Source organism: Herpailurus yagouaroundi, unplaced genomic scaffold (assembly GCF_014898765.1).
Source record: "Herpailurus yagouaroundi ecotype Mexico unplaced genomic scaffold, PumYag 166, whole genome shotgun sequence".
NCBI lineage: Eukaryota > Metazoa > Chordata > Mammalia > Carnivora > Felidae > Herpailurus > Herpailurus yagouaroundi.
The window spans coordinates 3,291,940-3,301,421 of NW_024412407.1; the positions used below are offsets into that span (position 1 = coordinate 3,291,940).

Sequence of the window (9,482 nt, forward strand, 5' to 3'; positions counted from 1 at the left end):
GGTCGTGCGCGGCCCCGGACGGCGCTGGGGCCCGGGCGGGGCTCGCTCGGCGCGGACGGCGCGGCGGCCTCCCGGGACTGGGAAAGGGGCTGGAGCAAAAAATGTTTCTTATTCCAGCGTCTTCCTGCCTGGCCCGGCTCCACCACTCCCTCCTAATAAACCGTTTCCTATTGCCCAGCTAGCCGACGGGCCGCCCGCTCGCCCCTCGCTGGGGCCGCAGGACCCGGACCCTCCCCCGCGCGGCTCCCAGACCCCGAGGGCAACCGCCCGCCTCGCCCGCCTGGGCCGCCCCCGCCCCGAGATCGTGGCGGCGCCCCCGCCCCGAGCCTCCCACATCCGCCTCCCCGAAGGGGCGGGCCTTGGACTCGGGCCGCGGGGGGTCTCGCGGGGTGGCCAGGCCAGGAGCCGCGGGGGGCCAGAGTCGAGGCGGGAGGCACGGTCTGAGGGCCGGTAGCGGAGACGATGGACGGAGCGGCGCCCTCTCCCGCTCCGAGCCGCGGAGGGGGCGACCTGGAATCGGGACTGGAAGGGGGGCACCGAGGGAAGAACCGCGAGGAGAGGGGGAAGGGGAGGTAACTTACCTGTCCTTCACCCACCCTCGGCCCCTAGTCCTCGGCCTACTAGGCTCAGAGCAGCGAGGGCAGGGTTTGGGGCTGGCAGGGTCCGAAATATTTTGGCCCCTCCCTCTCCACCCTCGACCCCCCGCCCGAGGACTCCCGACTCGGTCCGAATCCTTCAGCCTCCTCCCTCTGGCCCCTTCACCCCCTCTTGTTCACTCCCCTCTTCCGCAGCCTCTCTCCGCTCAGCACAGGGTAAAGAGGCCCAGCTCGGGCTGCTCTGGGTCAGCGGCGGGAAGAGTGAGGCCCTCCGGCCACAGCACAGCCCAGTGACAAGCACTCCTCTCCCCACAATGTCAGGCCAGAATTGGAAGGAGAGGCTGGGAACTGCCTTCGACTGCCCCCTTCCAGGCAGGCCCCTCACCCCACCAAATGGAGATGGGGACGGGAGCCTACGTCGGGGCACTGATGGGACAAGGCAGACAAAGAGTTGCAGAGGGGAGCAGAATGGCTTCTCCCCCAGAGAGAAACTTGCTCTCTGTCCTGATTCCCTCGCATAGGCTCAGAGTACTGACGTCATCGCCTTGCTTTGCTCCAACCACTGTGAGCACCCTGAAGGCAGGACTTCATTTCTAGCCTCCTAGTTACCCACAAAGACCCCGCAGTCTGGGAATCCAGGCTAGCTGCGTACCTCTCCGTGCCTCACTCCCCCATCTGCTAAATGGGCACAGTCAACAGTGCCAGCCTCATAGGGTTGTTGTGAGAATGAAGGCAAATGATGCTTATCTCAGTGCACAGCAAAAAATGCTGGCTGGCTGTGCCTGCCGCAGGGTGGACCCTCAGTGACAGTGTTCAATGAATAAATGAAAAGGCTGGGGAGACAGTAGCCTGGGGGCCAAGGTGGAAAGAGTAGGTATTGGAAGCAGAAGCGGACCTCTAAGGTGCCTTCCTCTGTGAAGATTGTGTAAAATGGGCCAGGGACCCTCCCCCCCACCCCACCCCACCCCACCCCGGGGGCTCCCACCCCAGCCTTTGCTGGGAATAGAGGCTGGGGGAGACATCAGCTCAAGGCTTGGACGACATCGGTTGTTGACTGACCTCACTTCCTCTGCTGAAACCCTCCCCAGCCCCCACCCCACAGCTGCTTCACAACTTGTGAGCATTGTGAATTGCAGAGCCAAGGCACACCCAGATTTCAGTGTCAGGACCGAGCTGAGTCCTGCAGCCAATAGGAAGTACTATGGGATTACGGTATCTGCTCTTTCAGATTATAGCGGCCACTTCGGAGCGTGGCCTCGTGTCCATCTATCATACCCACTCTCCCCGCCCCTGCCCTGCATTGGCTTCTGATAAACTTCTGCCAACCCCAGCCCCTGGATTTCTGTTCTGGGCGGTGGAAATGGGGGCTTCCCTGAGGGAAGCATTCGGTCTGAGACACTCATCGGGGACGGAAACAGTGAGATGGCTAGGGCTGAGTCGCTGGTGAGAGCCGCTGGGGATGGGGGCCGGGCGGGGCGGGGCGGGGGGGTGTTATCTAGGAAGGGGTCAAGTTTGGAGGAGGAGGACGGGTGCCCAATGGGGCACTGGGGAACGGGCTGTCAGTCTGTGCTAGAGTCCCCCAACCTCTCCAGAGCACTGAGCCCTCTGGCCCCTGCCTGGTGCTCACTAGAACTTCTTGTGAACCCACCCATGCCATAGCACACGGAAAACCTGGGGAAGGCATCGGAGGAGGGACACAGAGTTGGAGAAAGCCCTGGAGAATAGGCCCAATGAGGAAAGGGAAAAGGAATTACAAACTGTGTCCAAGTCTACAAAATTAATTACTCAGAAGGACCAGCTGTTCCCCATATTCAGTGAGGACAGAACAAGAGGAAACAGGCTGAAAGGGCTGAGATCTGAATTTAGATATTTGGAAGGATTTCCCGATAGTGTGTGAAGCAGAGAGAGAGGCCTGGAGATCCTAGGACGGCTATGTGGGGTGAATCTCAAGGAGATTCTCACCTGTGGAAGGCAGGTGACGACGTGGAGTCCAGCAGGCAGGCAGGAGATCGGACAACCTGCACTTTCAGAACCATGTACGAGTGTTGAGTTCACGTATCGCTTTTGACATGAAGGCAGGGCCAACTTCATGGGTATTCAACCTGTGCAGATACATAGGCCCCCATGCTTGGCTTAATGCTCTGCTGTTGCCATCTTGAAACTCTTAGTAATGTTTGAACAAAGGGCCCCCGCGTTTTCATTTTGCACTGGGCCCCACAAATTATGTAGCCAGTTCTGCTCTGCTCGGGAGGAGTAGGAAGAAAAAGCAAGGGGGAGGGGGAGGGGGAGGGTGGAATTAGCAGAGGGTGAGCTGGGCTTTGTTTCATTCAAATTGCAGAGTGGGAGAGCGAGAGGAGCCAACCTAGGGAATCTTTCTAATGTAAGAGACATGGAAACAGCAGAACAGGGTTACACTACCTGAGGAGGAAGAACTGTGGGTCTCCTTTAGGAGGGAAGAGGGGCAGATACCTGTGAAGTCTGTGCATCAATTCAACACGGAGAAGAGAGTCTGAGCTTTGCGGGCTGGATGAAGCCCGAGTTTTGCCTGGAGTGGGAGGGAAAAGTGATCTCTCTAGGTCTCCTTCAGCTCTGAGCAGAAACACCATGTTGTCCTAAAAATAGCAGTAAACCGGGGACCTTCTCTGGGCCTCAGTTTCCTCCTCTGTACACTGAGGGGTTTAAACTGGGTACTTCCAAAGCTTTATATTCTCTTGTTTGGCTCTGAGATTCAGAAAATGGTCTGATCTAAGGCCCGGTCATTACAGCTCAGGTAAAAAACGCCATGTGGCTGGTGTTAAGGTTGGGGGAGGGGAGGGCAGCTAGGGCCTACCCACCCAGCACCTCAGGAAGAGGCTGGCAGACAGGGGCCAGATTACCAGACTCAGAGGGACAGAGTCACCTTCCTTTTCCTTCCCACCTCCTCCAGGATGTCCCGTAGATGGGTCCATCCGCTCCTTGCCTATCCCTGAACCGTCAGGATGACTCATCTCAGGATGGAACCTCTTAAGGAAGGGTTGGCATGTCAGGGCAGCAGTCTGAGATCAGGCGGTGCCCACACAATGCCTCAGGGGCAGTTGTCCTGCAGCCTGGGCTCTGCTGGGAAGCCGTTCCAGCACCACCTCCACCTCGGCAGACCGGCAACCTCTGGACTGCCCCTCCCCACTTGCGTCCTCAATGCTCTGACCCTTCCAGAAAACCGGCCCCACCACCTCGGGAAAAGAGTCCAGACTTGGACTTGGAGTCTGCACGTGAGCCTTTGTCTCCACAACCCAGGCAAGGCGCGGACTGTTCCTCCTCTACCACGTTCTCAGCAGAAAAGCAAACACTCTGCGAGGGTCCCCTACCAGCTCTAAAACCCACACAGATGTCCGGTTGTGCGCTAGAGGGAGGCCGAGCTGTGCGGGAGGAGAAAGAGCGTGAACCGGAAGTCAGGAGATCAAAGGCTTGGCTGTGCGACGGGGGCCTCTGCTTCCCCACCTGCTCAAAGATGAGTAGGATGTGTTGCCTCGTCTACTGATAGGTACCTGAGGGCTTGTTATCCAGATGAATGTATAGCCACTGCAGATGACTTTGAACTATGAGGCCACCATTCTGAAAAAAAAAGAAAAATTCGAAAAATTCCAAATAAGCACGGGGTGACATAAAGAAATGAGATCCTGGCAGAGGGACTTGATAACGAGAAGCAACTGTGCCCACCCCCGGCCCCTCTTGCTGGGGCTGACCCCCTTCCCAGAGTCTCCACTACTCCCTTCTCTGATGTTTACTGGGTAACTCTAAATGATACATTCGCACTGAGCTCTCTCCATCTTTCCTCAGTTTTATTGAGGTATAATTGACAAGTCAAATTGTAAGGTATTTAAAGTGTTTATCAAAATGATTTCATACACGTATACATTGTGCAAGGATTCTTCCCACCAAAATAACACATCAGGGGGCACCTGGGTGACTCAGCCGGTTGAGTGTCTGACTTGGGAGGCTCAGCGCACGATCTCGCTGTTCGTGGGTTCGAGCCCCGCGTCTGGCTCTGTGCTGGCAACTAGCTCAGAGCCTGGAGCCTGTCTTTGGATTCTCTCTCTCTCTCAAAAATAAAACATTTAAAAAATTAAATAAAAATAAATAAATAAACATTCAAAAAATAATAACACATCCATTACCCCCTCATAGTTACCTCTTGTTGTTGTTGTTGTTGTTGTTGTTGTTGTTGTTGTTGTTGTTTTGGTGAATAGAACTTCAGTTCCATACTCTCCACTAATTTTATGCAATACAGTATTATCAACTGTAGTCACCATATTGTACGTTAGGTCCTCAGACCTCATTCATCTTCTAGCTGAAAGTTGTACCCTTTTACCAACCTCTCCCAATGTCTCCCTCCCCTCATCCCCGGCAACCACTTTTCTACCTGTGGTTTCTATGAGTTTGTCTTTGTTTTTGGATTTCACACGTAAGTGACACTGTGTGGTATTTGTCTTTCTGCTGTCTCTAAACTCAAAAGCGTTGGGCATTTTTTTTTTTAAAGATTGTATTTTTAAGTAATCTCTACACCCACGGTGGGACTTGAACTCACAACCCTGAGATCAAGAGTCGCACCCTCTACCGGCAGAGCCAGGCAGGCATTATCTTAAAGCTTCAGAATTTAGGCCATTTAGATTCTTCTTTTTCTCACTCTTCTAACTATTGATCATTATGTTATTATTTTGTAAATTTAAATAATTCAACTTTAGTTCCTATTCTATCGGTATCAGATAGTGTCTTTTTTTTTTTCCCCTACATGGTATCTCTTTTTTCTTTTTTTTAAATTTTTTTTTTTTTGGAGTTTATTCATTTTTGAGAGAGAGAAAGAGCAAGCAGAGGAGGGGCAGAGAGAGCAGGAAACACAGAATCTGAAGCAGGCTGAGCTGTCAGCACAGAGCCCAATGCAGGGCTCGAACCCACGAACCGTGAGATCATGACCTGAGCCGAAGCCGGATGCTTCACTGACTGAGTCACCCAGACTCCCCCACATACAGTATCTCTTGACTCTTCACTAATTAAGACTCTTCACCCTTTCCTAAAGCTGCAATTTTGCTGCCATAAAGGAAGATACATCGTGCTGAGGTGAACATCTTATTATTGGGGAATGCCAGGTTGAAAGATCACTGGAGGTGTCCTGAAGGTCTGGCTGAGCATTTGGAATGGCAGCAGAGTTCCTAGAATCATTGAGACTTTTGCCCACCCTAAAGGAAAGCAGATCCCAAATTTGTGGGGTGAGGGTGGGCAGAGTTGCCCGGCAAGGGGATGGGGGCCTGGTAGGCTCTTGGGTGGTGCTGAGGGGACTCTTGCTGCCTGAGGAGAGAGTCTGAGGGGTTAAGGGGACCATCCCCAATGGGGAGGACTTAGTATTTGAACAAGGAGGAGGTCCCCAGGATTTGAGAGCTGGTAATGGCCCCAGCTGGGAGAGATTGTTTGAAAGAGGGTCTGAGTGGCTGGGTGAGGCCGCAGGCCAGCGGGATTTCCTTCAGCTCCAGCCACGCGGGTGGGTGGGACCGGATTGCTGGAACTGGACACAGGAATCTGCCTTTGTTTCCAGCTGGAGGGGAAATACCATAAATCCTGCCCCTTTCCCACCCCTCTGGCATCCGTGCCCAGGCTCTGTCCTTGCAGGAGCAGACAGCCTAGTATGGAGGGCCCTCAGCAAGCCCGGATTCCAGGGCCCCCCATCCACAGGCCCCTGCCCCAAATTGCCCCACAGCAGGTCACGGGCATGGATGTAGGAAATAGTGGCTGGGAGGTATCCAAGGCTCGTCTCGGGTAAATAGCCACAAAGCAGGGTTTAGGTTTTGGCCTGCTCACCTCTCTCCTTTACCTCAGAGGGACCGTGGCTTTTCAGTTAGGTCTAAGGGTGAACTCAGGGGTAAGGTTTTGTCCTGCCCCTCCCTGTCCCCCACCAACTCCTACTCCAAATAGTTGGACAGGCTACAACTAGGAGGATAGTCACATGGGCAAAGCACGGAGCTGGACGGCTGGAGAATGTAGAATGCTGGGGCACAGAGGGGCTGAGAGGGGGAGACGGGACCCCAGGAAGGGGGGACCCCGTCTTGATTTTTCCCTTTGCCAGTGTGTCCGTGTGTTTGTGTGCCTGTGTGACAGGGTGTGTTTACGTGTGCTTGGTGGAGGGCGGTGGTGGGTAGGGAGCCTGTGTGTACTTCTGTGCCTGCCAGCCTGCAGGTCCCTGTGGCACCTGGCTGACTGTTGTGTGTTGGCACGTGACACTGCCTGTGTGACCGATCCATGTTGCAGAGTCCCTCTGACCCCAAGCCTTGCCGTCCAGTCCTCCCTCCAGATGTCATACCTTCCTTAACCATGAAAAGCCAGGTTCCCTCTGAGGAAGAGGAGAGAGGTGACCAGGTCTGAAAGTCTGCTGACCAGGTGGGTTTCTCGGTGGGGCCAGCTGAAATCTGGGGGGAGAACGGTCCTTGGGGGTCAGGGTGAGGGACGGGTAAGGGATGGGGGGAAGTATAGGGAGGGAAGCAGCAGGCCTGGTGCTTGGTGTGGTGGGAGATGCGTAGCTGTTTCCAACTATTTGCAACCATTGCATTTCCCAGTCTGGAAAAAAAGGCACATCAATGAATGAGTCCCCACCTGTCCCTCTGTCCTCCCTACATATATGTACTCCCTTGCCTTTTCCTGACCCAGCAGGGCTTCCCTGGGGCATGCCCTGGGATGACTGGGGACACTTGGCTCCTGGACCAGAACAGCTCCTAAGAGGAGGAAGGAGACGGTAAAGGGCCCTCTAAGCATCCCGGACCTTGGTGGAGTCTGAACGCAGTTCATTGCTACACACGTTTATTCAGCCTGTATGGGCTAGGCACAGAGCCAGGGAGTAGGGAGACGGGCTGAGGTTCTGTCCATGCAGGACTGAGGGAAGGGCGTCCCCACAAGCCTGGCTGATACCCCAGTGTGTCCGGAAAGCCAACTTTCCAGTCCCTTCTGTAGGAGCCCCTATTGGGCAGGGTGAGGGTGGACCTGTGCACATGCTGGGAACAAGTGGTCTGGCCATCAGTGCTATGGGGATGAAAAGTGGGCTGGGGGCACTCCGGGCCTGGGGGGTCTGAGAAGCTGGTCTGAGAAGGCTGTCTGGGCTGAGCAAGTGTTTCCACTTCAGGGCTCGCCAGAGTAGTATTCTAGAATCACGGGGGAGGCCATGGGGTTCCAAGGACATGTCCACTGGCCTTCTCCACGGGGCTGCCCCCCTTGGCCTCACTCCTTGCCAATCGGCACAGTAACAAAACCTGTTGTTTACCAGGCACTGATGGTTGGCCGGGCCCTTCTCAGTGCCTGGCATGCCTCTCCCTGTTTAGGCTGCACGACAACCCTGGGAAGTACAGATTCTATATTGTCACCATTTGCTGTTACAAATGAGGAGCTGGAGGCTGGGAGCACTCCCTGGTCGCAGAGACGGTAGGAGTCAAGGCCGGGATTCAAGCCCAGGTGTTGGTCTTTGCAGGGCACTTTTGCCAGGGGCGTGTTCTGCACAGCCAGGGACCTTGTTCAGAGTTCCTTGGCCTCTGCTGACAGGGACTCCATTTGGAAGGCTCGGGAGCTGGGCTGGCGTGGGAAGAAGCTGGGATGTTAGCGGAGAGGTTGACTCGGGGCAGCACAGGCAGAGCGAGCCACATGGGCTTCTTTCCTCCCCGGCAGCCTGAAAGGCTGTCAGAAGCAGTTAGAGGATTAGAGAGAAATGGCCTGGGAGGAGGACTGGCAGGGCGCAAGCCCGGGACTCCCAGCTGCCCCGAGATGGCCATCGATAGAGGGTGGGTCTCCGAGGTGGAGAGGCTCCCCCTGCTGGAAGATCGCTGCCCGCTCGTCGAGCCCCCCAGCATGCTAGACGGGAGAGAGAGCGCGACAGTGGGCTAGTTCTCTGGTTCTGAAGATGCCGTGGTCACCCCCATGCCCTAGTACAACTCAGGCTGGTTAGAAGTGGGAGGGAGAGGGGCGCCTGGGTGGCTCAGTCGGTTAGGCGGCCGACTTCCGCTCAGGTCACGATCTCGCGGTCCGTGAGTTCAAGCCCCGCGTCGGGCTCTGTGCTGACAGCTCAGAGCCTGGAGCCTGTTTCAGATTCTGTGTCTCCTTCTCTCTGACCCTCCCCCGTTCATGCTCTGTCTCTCTCTGTCTCAAAAATAAATAAACTTTGAAAAAAATTTAAAAAAAAAAGAAGTGGGAGGGAGAGGGGCGCCGGTCGGCTCAGTCGGTTAAGCAGCCGACTTTGGATTTCAGCTCAGGTCATGATCTCATAGTTCATGAGTTCGAGTCCCACGTGGGGCTCTGCGCTAAAGCATGAAGCCTGCTTCAGATTCTCTGTCTCCTTCTCTTTCTGCCTCTCTCTCTCTCTCTCTGTCTCTCAAAAATAAATAAATGAACATTAAAAAAAGAAAAGTGGGAGGGAGAGACTCAGAGGACCAGGGAACTCGGGCTGTGGCAGGTGCCGTGTGTCACAGTGAAAAGGACACAGGCTTCAGAGTCCACAGACTTGAAGTCCAAGTGCCACTTGGCCACTTAGCAGCTGGTGACCTTGGGCAAGTCGCTTAACTGTCATAGCCTCAGTTTCCTCAACTATGAAATAGGAAGGTTGTGGAGGTTAAATAGGATAATGGTGATGTGAAGGCCAGGACAGTGCCAAGTGCTGCATCAGCTCAGTGAGTTCTGCCAACAGCCCCACGGTGACATGTTATCATTACCTCCGCTTGATGCGTGAGAGCCTCGAGGCTCGGAGAGGTTCAATGACTTGCCCAAGGCCAGCTCCCAAGCGCAGCATGTAACTAGCATGCTGTTCCAAACCCGCAGATGGTAGTTTCGTTCCCTGCTTTCATTGGGAGGAAAGAACTCTAGCTCCCGGAGGCCCAGACACAG

The 9,482-nt window shown here is 55.0% G+C and overlaps 1 long non-coding RNA gene across 2 annotated transcripts; it reads right to left on the reverse strand.

The window, feature by feature from the left end:
* Positions 1–52: 52 nt before the first annotated feature.
* On the reverse strand, positions 53–4,569 carry LOC121038557 (uncharacterized). Of its 2 annotated transcripts, XR_005794398.1 has the most exons (5): positions 4,535–4,569; positions 4,121–4,187; positions 3,015–3,141; positions 2,559–2,698; positions 53–89 (listed from the first exon to the last, which is right to left on the reverse strand). It is a non-coding gene; the product is annotated as an uncharacterized LOC121038557 (long non-coding RNA). The 2 variants fall into 2 exon arrangements; XR_005794397.1 differs by lacking the exon at positions 4,535–4,569 and having other exon boundaries at positions 4,121–4,518.
* Positions 4,570–9,482: the final 4,913 nt, after the last annotated feature.